Raw genomic sequence first — 13,585 nt, forward strand, 5'->3', positions numbered from 1 at the left:
TCCTGAAATGAAGAAAAACTTCACCCAAGGAGTATTTGAATAAAAATCATAAGGAAAACAAAGACAAATGCCTAAACCTGAACGCAGAAGGTAACAGCCTATAGTCCCAGCTGCTCAGAAGGCTGAGACAGGAGGACAACTTGAGCCCTGAACTTTAAGGCAGGCCTGCACAACATAGGAAGACCCTCCTCCAGAAAAAGAAAACAAACAACAACAACAAATATGAAATAACTCTACTCCAGAGGTGAGGCAGTAGGATGAAAAGTTGCAGGCTAGCCTGCTTCTAAATAAAAAATAAAAAGGGCCAGGGATGAAGCCCAGTCATAGATCACCCCTGGGTCCAATCACTAGTTCCAGAAAAAAAAATATTAAAAAATACCATAAAGCAGTTCACAAACAACGAGATAGGCCCCCAAACAAAAAACAAACAAGCAAACAAAAGATATATGTACAATAGGGACACTCCTGTGGAAACATTACTACCAGCACCAATCACCAATACAGCTTACTATACATAAGATTATCATTGATTATCATAAACACTTTAAAAGGAAAAGTCTTCATTAGAAAACAAGAGAGCCGGGGCTGGGGATGTGGCTCAAGCGGTAGCGCGCCCGTCTGGCATGCGTGCGGCCCGGGTTCGATCCTCAGCACCACATACAAACAAATATGTTGTGTCCGCCGATAAATAAAAAAAAAATAATAATAAAATAAATATTAAAAAATTCTCTCTCTCTCTCTCTCTCTCTCTCTCTCTCTCTCTCTCTCTCTCTCTCCCTCCCTCCCTCTCTCACTCTCTCTTTAAAAAAAAAAGAAAACATGAGAGCCAGCCACAGAGGTGACCATCTGTAATCCCCTCTCAGTCGCCGAGAGGGAACTAAGGCACTAAGGGAGGAGGAATGAAAGTTAGAGAGCAGCCTGGGAATTCAGACCTTTCGCCAAAATAAGCAATAAAAATTGTCATGGCTGAACCAGGCAAGGTGCACACGTGTAATCCCAGCAGCTCTGGAGGAGAGGCAAGAGGGCTGTGAATTCAAAGCCAGCCTCAGCAACTTAGCAAGTCACTAAGCAACTCAGTGAGACCCTGTCTCTAAATAAAATACTTTAAAAGGGCTGGGGATGTGGCTCAGTGCTTAAGCACCCTGGATTCAATCCCTAGTAAAACAATAAACAAACAAACAAAAAACCCACATAGCTGTAGCTTAATGGTAAAACTCCCCTGTGTTGAATAACCATTATCAAATACACACACACACACTCAAACACATGCACGCACGTGCGCTTGCACACAAGAAAATTAATGTCCAGCTTGTTACAGAGGTACACTCCTTTAATCCCAACAACTCTGCAAACTGAGGAAGGAGGAATCCCAGTTTGAGGCCAACTTCAGCAACTGAGGGAGACATTGTCTTAAAAAGTAAAAAGTAACTGGGGTTGTAGCCTGCCTACACGTGCCAGACGCCAAGTTCCATCCTCAGCATCATATAAAAATAAAATAAAATAAAGGCAGCGGGTCCAACTTAAAAAAAAAAAAAAAAGTAAAAATGGCTTGGGATGTATCTCTGCACCAGAAAAATATCGAAAAACGCTGGCCCATGAGTGCATCTCTCAATTTAATCCCCAGTTATGCCAAAAATAGAGCATGTATATTACCTTTCATTATGTCATAAAAATGCTAGAAAACAAATATCTTTATAAACAAGAATAACCAGTTAGAACACAATGGGGAAAATTCATTAGGAATAGAGGAGGGTGTGGGGGGGTGGCGTGGTGCTGCCTGTGAACTCCAGACATTAGACCCAGGGCCTCCACACGTGCTCAACATTCACCCTAGACCCTCAGCACAGAAAACAGCAATTGTTAAAAATATATAACACCTAAGAATAAACTCTCATGCAAGCTCTACAGTTATAAAACTGCAAAACTTTCCTGATACCTTCTTTTTAAATGATGAAAAACTTCAACCAAGGAGTCATACCTCTATTTAGATAAAAATCATAAGGAAACAAAAGACAAATGCCTAAACCTGGACGCAGAAGGTACCAGCCTGTAGTTCCAACTGCTCAGAAAGCTGAGACAGGAGGACAACTTGAGCCCCAAACTTTAAGGCAGGCCTGCACAACATAGGAAGACCCTCTTCCAGAAAAAGAAAACAAACAACAACCAATATGAAATAACCCCTCCGTAGGTGAGGCAGTACAATGAAAAGTTCCAGGCTATCCGACCTCTAAACAAAAATTTAAAAAGGCCAGGGATAAAGCTCAGTGGTAGATCACCTCTGGGTGCAATTTCTAGTTCCAGAAAAAAAAAAGTAATAATAAAAGAACCATAAAGCAGTTCACAAACAACAGGATAGGCCCCGAAACAAACAAGCAAACAAAAGATATATGTACAATAGTGACACTCCTGTGGAAACATTACTACCAGCACCAATCACCAATACAGCTTACTATACAAAAGATGACCATTATCACAAATGTTTTAAAGGAAAAGTCTTCATTAAAAAATGTGAGAGCCAGGCACAGAGGTGACCATCTGTAATCCCCTCTCAGTCGCTGAGAGGGAACTAAGGCAGGAGGAATAAAGTTAAGAGAGCAGCCTGGGAATTCAGACCTTTCGCCAAAATAAGCAATAAAAATTGTCATGGCTGAACCAGGCAAGGTGCACACGTGTAATCCCAGTGGCTCAGGAGGGGAGGCAGGAGGATTTTGAGTTCAAAGCCAGCCTCAGCAACTTAGCAAGTCACTAAGCAAATCAGTGAGACCCATTTCTCTAAATAAAATATTTTAAAAGGGCTGGGGATGTGGCTCAGTGCTTAAGAGCCTGGATTCAATCCCTAGTAAAAAAACAACAACAACCACCAAGCAAACAAACAAACAAAAACCACATAGCTGTGGCTTAATGGTGAAACTCCTCTTGGTTGAATCCACAGTATCAAACACACACACCCGCACCCGCGCACACACAACTGAATGAAATGTCCAGCCAGTTACAGAGGTACACTCCTTTAATCCCAACATCTATGTAAACTGGGGAAGGAGGAATCCCAGTTTGAGGCCAGCTTCAGCAACTGAGGGAGACATTGTCTTAAAAAGTAAAAACAGGAGCTGGTGTTCTGCCTCAGTGGTAGAGCGCTTGCCTACCATGTGTGAGACAAGGAGTTCAATTCTCAGCACCACATATAAACAAATTATTAAAATAAGGTTCATTGACAACTAAAAATATGTTTTTACAAAAATGGACTGGAGGTGTAGCTCAGCGATAAAGTAGTCCTAGGCTCAATCCCCACTAGCAAAAATAGTTGAAACAAACAACGGCAGACTAGGAGGAAATATCTGTGCATTGGTTTATTCAGGCTTCTAAAACAGAACCCCATTGCATCTCTTTCTTACAAACAACCATTTATTTCTTACCGTTTTGCAGGTGTAGAAGTTGGAGATTGAAGACTGCTTCCAAATTGCTTAAGACACCTTCCTGCAGGCTCCTCACAAAAGGGAGAATCACTTTGGACCTCCTTTACATAGCCACAACCAGATCCTGGGCTGTGGACTCCACCCCCAAGGTCGAAGGGTCCTCCCCCTAAGAGATAAGTTTCAGCACACTGATGGTACACTTCTGGCACCACCACTCCCTCCATAGGGTGGAGTAAATTAGAGTGCATCCAAACAAAATATCACTCAGCCTTTGGGAAGTTATTTAGACCATGAGGCAAATAAACTTTTCACATTTTGAGACAACTAAGGAAATCCAAACACCACCAGTGTGACAATAATAATGATGACTGTTGATAGTCTTGAGTATTTATGAAGACTTAGCTTTGAGAGATACACAATAGAACACTGAATGCAATAGTTTTGCTGGCCATGAATGGAGAACTATTGAACACAGTGAGGCCCTAAGCAACTTTGCAAGACCCTTTGGCAAGAAAGAGCAGGCTGCATCTAAATTGAATGGCAAATATCCAGGATCTGAGGGGAATGCTAAGCATAGTATTCTATGCAAATAATGTCAATTTCCAAAGGTGCCACCCTAGTGGCTACAGGAGTTGAAGCACAGGTCACAGTCTAGGGAGAGAGGGCTTGTTCCTGGAACAGCCAGAACACCCACGTGCTTTCTAATAAGACAGACAGCTCAGACCCTGAGGCATAAGGATAGTTTCCATCCCTTTGTACCCACCAAGAGATCAATCTGATACTAAAAATTTTAAATTATAATCCCTCCACTCCACTGAAGAAGTGCTTGATGCAGGTACCACTACCCTTGTGTTCACAAGGAAATGAAAGGCCAGGAGTTTGTGCTATATTCAGCATCTCTCCCCACACTGGACTTTAAAGCCCTTCTTAGAAGGTCACCCACAAGCCAAGAGTAGAGGCTCATGTTTGGAAGTCAACCACTAGGAGAGCTGAGGCAGGAGGATTGAGAATTCAATGCCAGTTTCAGCAACTTATGAGGCCCTTAGCAACTTGGTGAGACATTGACTCTGATAAAAAAATAAAAAATGGACTGGGGATATGGCTCAATGGTTAAGTGTCCCTGGGTTCAATTCCTGGTGCCAATAAATAAATAAATAAGAATATAAATTTTAAAATAGCAGGGAACAAAATTTGGGTTCATTCAGGTAAATTTATTTTTTATATGTGCATGTTAAACAAATCTAGGGTGATATTCTCAAATTAATTATGAAAATATTTATACTGGAGTCACATTAGACTCTGATTTCCATGACTACTTCTTAATGAGATCTTTCTACATCACTTGAATTAAAAAAAAAAAAAAACCTTTATTTTCACAGTTTAGTAAAATAAAATTATTTCATTTTCTAAATGATACAGAGGCACACACATTAAGAAGATCTACTAAGGTGCTAGGGGCCTAGCTCCGTGGTAGGGAAAACAAGGGGGAGATTAAAGCTGCAGACCTAAGGTCAGTTGAGGGTCACCCACAGAAAAATGCAGAAATAGCAAGGAGCAATAGAAGCAGATACCTTACACAGACAATGGCCAGAGCAGGACAGTTCAGAGAACCACAGACCAATCAGAGTCAAGAGAGGTAGGGAGGGGTTGAAGGGGCAACCAAAGAATTCTGATTCTCCTTCAAAAGACAAAGGAAAGAAAGAGAGGCTGCATCTAAATTAGCAACAAGACTTGGAGGACCTAAAGAGAGTGCTCAGCATAGTATTCTACGCAAATAAGTTGAAGCACAGGTCATAAGGAGTTGAAGCACAGGTCACAATCTAGGTGAGAGGGGATGTTCCCAGAACAGCCAGAACACCCACAGGCTTTCTAATAAGACAGCTCAGACCCTGAGGTGTAAGGATAGGTTGCATCCTTGAGCTTACAATCCTCTTTCCTCAGCCTCTGGAGTGGCTGGAATTACAATAATGTTCAATATTGAAGATGAAGAAAGGCAGACTGGTATCTGCCTTCATGTCAAAATGATCGTCTCCACCCTAACAATTACTTATCCCTTTCCACCACTCCCTCAAATGCTGCTCCAAAGGGAATCACTTTTCCATCTGTTAAAGGTAAAACTGCCTGAAGAAACCATTACATTAAGGTACCCTCCAGGAGGTCTGGAAGAGCTCCACTAACCCATGTCTACAATCTAGGAGCTCAAAGCTCTTTGGAAGTGCAAAACTCCAGATATTGCTTAAGCATGATAATTCCTGCCCTCTACTCAAGCTGCATGTGTGTTGGGGAAGAGGAAGAGGGTACATTCAGGTATCCCAAACCAGGGAGAAAGGATTCTTAGTAATCCAGAGCTATCTCATCTCTTAGACTACTTCTTTGGAGAATGTAAAGGCACTTTTTTGGAGGGGAGGGGGTATAGCACAGCCAGAGATGCCAAAGTCAGCAGGGTAGAGGTAGAAATAGCTCTGGAAACTTCCTTTCCAGGGTTTTCTTAGTTAGATTTCTGATTAGTTTCTTGTTTATTCACCCTTTCAGAACTGCCTACTATGTCTTCAGAAATCCATGTACTCAGGGGGAGAGTCAAGCCCATTAAATAAGAAGTTGAGAAGTTTAGGAGAGTAATGTACATGAGAGTAGTCCTAAAGGTCAGGGGGATAAATAGGTGTGGCAGATTATGGACATGGGGCCTGGAGCTTCTTGATGGTACAGAACAAACAAGAGACTCACAAGGAGTTCAACAAGATAGAGGAGCTTCTGACACCCCAGGACTCAAGGACAGTTCAGTGGACCCCTGATGCTGGCGAAAACTAGGGCTGGGGGTGTAACTCAGTGGTAGAGTGCTTCCTAGCATGGGCGATGCCCTGAGTTCTACCCAAGCGTGGGGGTGGCTGGTGACACACCAGCTAAAAACTTTTGGGAAAGGGAGTGCATGTTGCACTTACAAATTTTGATTATTGCCTTCCATTCTCCAAGACAGGCAAGGATTTAATTCAAGCTGATGCCCTAAGTGAGCCAGATTCTGTTTTTTAGATTTATTGTTTCGGTGTGTGTGTGTGTATGTGTGTGTGTGTGGTACTGGGGATTCCGCTGGGCCTTGTGCATGCTAGGCAAATGTTCTATCACTGAGCTATACCTAACCAGCCCATCTTTTCCTATATCAAGCCAGGGTCTTGCCAAGTTGCCCAGGTTGGCCTTGAAGTTCCCGATCCCACTGTCTCAGCCTCTAGAGTAGCTAGGATTACAGACAATAGGGCCCAGCCAGATTCTGCTTTAATTTTAGGTGTTGATGCTGATACTGACAGTCAGCCCAGATAACCTGCCTGGCCAGCAACCCTGCAGGCAAGACTCAGCTGCCCCGATGCATAAGAAATAAGGAAGCAAGGAAATACAAATTGTATGCCTGTTGACCAAACTGGGAAGAAGCAGCCAGATTGTTTCTCTATAAACCCTAAAGAAACTGGTTACAACTTACAGAAATAAAAGACAAGAGATATATATGTACAGATGTAGCTTGGCTATGTAGCCAGAGAATGTGAATTTCACTTCCTTGGCAGGAGCTTGGTCAGGACTTGCTCTTAATTTCAGAGGGGATCTGTTTCAATGCTGTCTATACATTTGAATTGAACAGATCCTCATTCTGGTCAACTTTAACCATGTCCCTATGAGCACTTTTCTCAACTAAGCATCACTTTCCATAGCCTAGTTTAAACAAAATCATCCTACCCTGGCTTTTTATCACTCTCAATATTTAATCAAATTCTTCACTCTCCCCACCCTTGATGTCTCATCACCCTAACCGGCCTTCAGCAAGAATCCTGCTTAGTAATTCTAGTAAGAATCCCTGCTACCCTTGATGTGTTGTAGTAATTTTCCATGCACATAACCACCAGCCTGTTCCTTGACTATACTTGTGCTCAATGTCAAAACCAAAAGCAAAACCAAAAAAATCTTCCATACTGCAAAAGTCTTAACACTTTGACCTATCACAATAGTCCTCAATAAATCTTCCTTACTCTGTTAACTAGGGTCAGATAAATTTTTATTAAAAAAAAAGCCCCACCTATTCTAGACAGCACTGACATGCATCTCCAAGAACTAAGAGACACTTATCAGGATCTTATTACTTGATAACCTAAGGTGAGGGGGTACAGGACCAAATCAAAGGATACCACTTTCTCTGAGTATTTTTTCCATTTCATAGGGAGAGAGAGAGAGAGAGAGAGAGAGAGAGAGAGAGAGAGAGAGAGAAAGGAGAAATCACATCCTTAAATGTAATAAAGTTGTGATATGGAAAACACCAAAGTGTTTAAAATAACAATATCCTAGTAATCATTCCATTTACACAATAGAATTAAATATGGATTATTAATTAATTTCATATTAATATCCTTCCATAATGTCTTAACATGGAGTCATATTCTTCAGATAAATGGCCTTGAATGGGAGTTGGACACAATACCCTGGCCTCATGGTTGTGTCACACTGTATCCCAACCACCTCTTATCACAGTCTGGGCTCCTCCAGGGCAGGAGCTCTGGTGAGGAGTCAGGATGGGAAGCTGCTCATCACAGCTGAGCACAGGTCTCTAATTCCATTATCTCTTGAAGAGTATCAGGTACAGGACTAGTATTGTGGCTCAGTGGTAGAGTGCTTGCCTAGCACGTGTGAGGCCTTGGGTTCAATCCTCAGCTGTTGAGAGCCACAGCCGAAGGGGCCCCAGCAAACTTATATCAATTCTATCCAAATGCATATTTTCCATATATGTTTCAATGATTTTTAATGCCTTTCTTGCTTCAGGCGTTAACATTGGGGGTGAATTTGGAACTGATGGACCTTTTAGGATATCAAATAAAGGTCCCAACTCTCCTGTTGGTATACCTAGATAAGGCCTTATCCAATTTATGTCTCCCAATAACTTTTGAAAGTCATTAAGTGATTTGAGTTGATCTACTCGTATTTGAATTTTTGGTGGACAAACCATGGTTGAGGATAATAGAACACCTAAATAATTAATTGGAAAATTTAATTGTACTTTATCTATTGCTATCTCTAGATTATAATTTTTTTAATAAGTTTGTAAGTGTGGCATAACATTCTAGCAATGTGTTTTTAGGTTTGTGTGCTAGTAATACATCATCCATATAGTGAAATATTTGTAGTTCAGGATTTTGATTTCTAAGTGGCTGGATTGCTTTGTTAACATAAATTTGACACATAGTTGGGCTGTTAGCCACCCCTTGAGGGAGTACTTTCCATTCATATCTCTGATCAGGACCTTCATGATTCAGTGTAGGGATAGTAAATGCAAAACGTGGACTATCCTCAGGATGAATTGGAATTGAAAAAAAAACAATCTTTAATATCTATAACTAAAACATACCAAGTTTTTGGCAAAGCAGACAATTGAGGAATCCCCGATTGAGCAGGTCCCATAATAACCATCTCATTATTAATGGCGCTTAAATCTTGCAATAATCTCCATTTACCAGATTTATTTTTGATGACAAAAATGGGAGTATTATGGGGAGATACAGAAGGTTGTATATGTCCTTCCGCTAATTGTTGTTTGACCAAATCATGGGCTGCTTGTATCTTTTCTTTAGTCAGGAGCCACTGAGGAACCCATACTGGTCTTTCTGATTTCCAAGTAATTTTTATTGTCTCAGTGGCCCTTTCTGAAAATCCAACCCATGTCTGTCTGTTCCTTGATCTATTTGTATTAGTGCTGCTATACCTTGTTCTTGTTTCCCTAATTTTTTCCTTTCCTAAAACCTTGTCTAGTCATAATAGTGGGTGCATTTTGGTTGATGTTATTTGTTTATGTCAAACCTAATTGATCTAGGACATCTCGTCCCCATAAATTTATAGGAAGATGATCCAATACATATGGCTCTATAGTTCCTTCACATCCTTCAGGATCGTTCCAATCTAATACCATTGCACTTCTATGGGGATTAGTCACCACTCCTAGGCCTCGAAGCGTTTGAGTGGCTTGTTGTAATGGCCAATGTTTTGGCCATGCTTGACGAGAGATGATGCTAAGGTCTGCTCCAGTATCCAGTAGCCCATTAAATTCATGTCCTTGAATATTTAGTTTTAGCATGGGGCGAGAATCTAAATTTAGAGACAGCATAGCCCAATCTACACCTGTGGAGCCTAATCCCTTGGAACCTCTTTCTATAGCACGACTGGAAAATTTATCATGTAGGCTTGGTATTATTAGTAACTCCTGGTGAAATTACTGATATAACATTTGGAGAACTGGCTATAATTTTTATTTCACCTTCATAATCGGGATCAATTACCCCAGGACTTATCATAAGTCCTTTTAGAGTAGAAGAGCTGCGTCCCAATAATAAGCCTACTGTTCCTTTGGGAAGAGGTCCTTTCACCCCTGTGGGAATGATTTGAACTCCCATCTCTGGAGTTAGTACTGATCTGGCGGAGGCGCAGATGTCCAACCCTGCGCTCCCTCTGGTTTGTCTGATGAGGGATCTGATGGACAATGTGTCCTAGGCACTACCCTGATGGGGTTGCTGGGTTCCTCCAGTGCTCCGTATATTTGTGGTTTAAAACCATCCATTTCAGCAAGCAGTTGATTTATAGTCTGCCTTGAATATGGATGCATGGGAGATTCAATTCTCTTTCCACCAACAGAATCTAATTCATCAATAAATATAACACAAGGAGCATCACAGCAGAGGAGCCAATCAGCTAGATGTTGCTAGATGTTGCTGGGGCCGCTGTGAGCCAATCATCAGCTGGTAGTCTGAAAGGGCAGGGAAACAGCTCAATGAGCATCTCCAATGAGCATCACCGCAGAGGAGCCAATCAGCTAGATGTTGCTGGGGCCGCTGTGAGCCAATCATCAGCCAGCAGTCTGGAAGTTTGCTGGCAGCTGGAAGTTTGCTGGGGCCCCTTCGGCTGTGGCTCTCAACATACTATGGCTGTATGTTGAGATACATAGGCTGTAACTCCTAATTATTTAGGAGTTCTATTATCCTCAACCATGGTCCGTCCACCAAAAATTCAAATACGAGTAGATCAACTCAAATCACTTAATGACTTTCAAAAGTTATTGGGAGACATAAATTGGATAAGGCCTTATCTAGGTATACCAACAGGAGAGTTGGGACCTTTATTTGATATCCTAAAAGGTCCATCAGTTCCAAATTCACCCCCAATGTTAACGCCTGAAGCAAGAAAGGCATTAAAAATCATTGAAACATATATGGAAAATATGCATTTGGATAGAATTGATATAAGTTTGCTGGGGCCCCTTCGGCTGTGGCTCTCAACACTCAGCACCACATAAAAGTGGATAAATAAAATAAAGATATTTTGTCCATCTAAAAATAAAAATTAAGAAAAAAAAGAATAAAAGGTACAAATTGTGGACCATGAGAAGCTTCGGACAATATATTGGTTCCTTAGATATCCAATAATGTAAATAGTTATAAATTTGTGCCTAGAACTTTTGAAGTTGAAACTTTTTTTAATTTATTTTGTTGTACTGGGATCAAAATCAGTGCATTCCACTCAATAGCCAAGCACTCTATCATCAAGCTACATCCCAATCCTTTTTATTTTGGAATTACAGGTGGGTACCACTACATTGTACAAAAATTTAATTCTTTAAAAACATTTTTAATCATAGCTGGACATAATACCTTTATTTTATTTATTTATTTGCATGCGGTACTGAATCTAGCACCTCACATACTAGGCGAGCACTCTACCACTGAGCCACAACCCCCACCCCAGAAATTGAATTCTTTATTGCCCCTCTGGTCAAATTATGTCTGGTGCTATTTCTTTATATCATTATTTGACCTCAGTTAAAAAAAAAAGAGAGAGAGAGAGAGAGAGAGAGAGATTCAAGAAAATTTAAGTCCTTGTCCAAGTGGTAATCACATTTCCCCAGTGGCAATCAACACAGACTTAATATTATTATATAGGCTTTAAGATTTTTTAAAAATATTTTTTTGGTGTTGACGGACCTTTATTTTATTCATTTATTTAAATGCGGTACTGAGAAAAGAACCCAGTGCTTCACACATGTGAGGCAAGCACTCTACCACTGAGCCACAACCCCAGCCCCAGGCTTTAAGATTTTTTTCCAAGGATGTGTATGCATCTATGTGTCCATTTATAATGGATACAAATAAAGACTGCTCTGCTTCTGTTGGGGTATGAATGGCAGATAATTGTAGCTTATATTATTTCTACAGTTTTTCTTATTTTAGAATGGCTTATAAAGTACTTTGTATTTGGTCATTCTATTAACTTAAGAGCAAGTAGAAATTCTTCTTCTTCTTCTTCTTTTTCTTCTTTTGTTTTTGGTACTGGGGATTAAACCCAGGGACCCTTAACCATGGAGCCACATCTCCAGTCCCTCCGCTTTTTTTAAAAAAAATTAATTTTTTAGTCGTTGATGGACACAATATCTTTATTTATTTATTTATTTATTTAAAATATTTATTTTAAAAAATATTTTTTATTTTTTAATTATTTATTTTTTTTAGTTGTAGGTGGACACAATATCTTTATTTCATTTTAATGTGGTGCTGAGGTTTGAACTCAGTGCCTCACGTGTGCTAGGTGAGCACTCTACCACTGAGCCACACCCCAACCCCTTTATTTATTTTTATGTGGTGCTGAAGATAGAACCTAGTGCCTTACATGGATGAGGCAAGCCATCTCCTACTAAGCTATAGCCCCAGCCTGCCGAGCCCTTTTTTATTTTTAAATTTTGAGACAGTGTCTTGATAAGTTGCTCAGGACCTGGCTAAATTGCTGGAGGTGATCTCAAACTTGTGATCCTCCTGTCTCAGCCTCCTGAGTCACTGGGAATACAGGCATGTGCCACTGGGATTACAGACATATGTCACTGGGCCTGAAACGAGTAGGAATTATTGATAGAACAATTTTTGTAGCAAATTTATAAGAAGAGAAAGTAGGCAGGCCCAGTGGCACATGCCTATAATCCCAGTGACTTGGGAAGCTGAGACAGGAGGATTACAGGATCAAGACCAGCCTCAGCAACTTAGCAAAGCCTTAAGCAACTTAATGTTGCTGTTTCAGAATAAAAATTCAAAAAAGGCATGGGATGTAGTTCAGTGGTAAAGACCCCTGGGTTAAGTCCTCAGTACAAACAAACAAACATAAAAATATAAGGAATGAGCCCTAAGTTTTCTTATAGTTTTTTAAAAATGTTTTTAGTTATAGATAGACACAACACCCTTTATTTATTTATTTATTTATTTTTATGTGGTGCTGAGGATTAACCCAGTTCCTCACACATGCTAGGCAAGTGCTCTACCACTGAGCTACAACCCCAGTCCTTCTTATAGTTTTTGATCTAACAATTTTTTTAACCTTTTTGAATGATTCCATATGTACTTTTTCATTTACAAGTCAAAATTCTAACTAAAAATATAATTTAGGTTACATGAGTGATGTACACATTTTGTGAAAACATTTATTATGTAAACAAAACTTTAATAATCAATATGTACACATTAATGCCTTGTGCATCACCCTCAGTTTATGGTTCAAGATGGTGATGATGGTGATGATAATGATGATGATGACAAGGACGATGAAGATGGCAAGGATGATGATGAAGCCTGATTTAGTTGAGAGCATGCTCTGTGGCCAGGCATAGAGGTTGGTGCTTTCCTATGGTCCCAACTACTGTGGAGGCTGAGTTTGAGACCAGACTGGGCAATTTAGAGAACCTCTGTTTCAAAATTTAAAGAGCCTGGGGGTGTAGCTCAAAGGTACAGTGTTCCTGCATTCAATCCCCAGTGCCAGGCAGGGTGTGGGGAAGAACAGTTGGTGGAAGTGGATTGATTGAATTTTAATTCCTGGCTCTTACTCTTATTGACTGTGTTGTCTCAAGGAAGTTATTTAATCTCTGGACTGTAATTTCCTTATCTATGAGAGGTCATGATGATCCTAATCATGATAATAATAATATCTAGCCCATAGGATATTTATGAGGATCAAATGAATTAATATCTGCACCATTTTAAAATAGTGTCTAGCACTCAAATTCTTGGTGAATTAGAATAGTGCCTAGCACATAGAATGCACAAAGTAACTATTTTTTTAAACATAGCAATGATAATTAATATTTGCTGCAAACTTACTGTGTGCCTGATTCCAAGTTT

General features: G+C 40.3%; 1 pseudogene; it reads left to right on the forward strand.

The window, feature by feature from the left end:
• Window positions 1-13,043, forward strand: part of LOC143397266 (homeobox protein TGIF2-like) — a 109,402-nt pseudogene extending 96,359 nt beyond the window's left edge.
• The last annotated feature ends 542 nt before the right edge of the window (window positions 13,044-13,585 follow it).

The sequence above is a fragment of the Callospermophilus lateralis genome, chromosome 1, assembly GCF_048772815.1.
Source record: "Callospermophilus lateralis isolate mCalLat2 chromosome 1, mCalLat2.hap1, whole genome shotgun sequence".
Lineage (NCBI taxonomy): Eukaryota > Metazoa > Chordata > Mammalia > Rodentia > Sciuridae > Callospermophilus > Callospermophilus lateralis.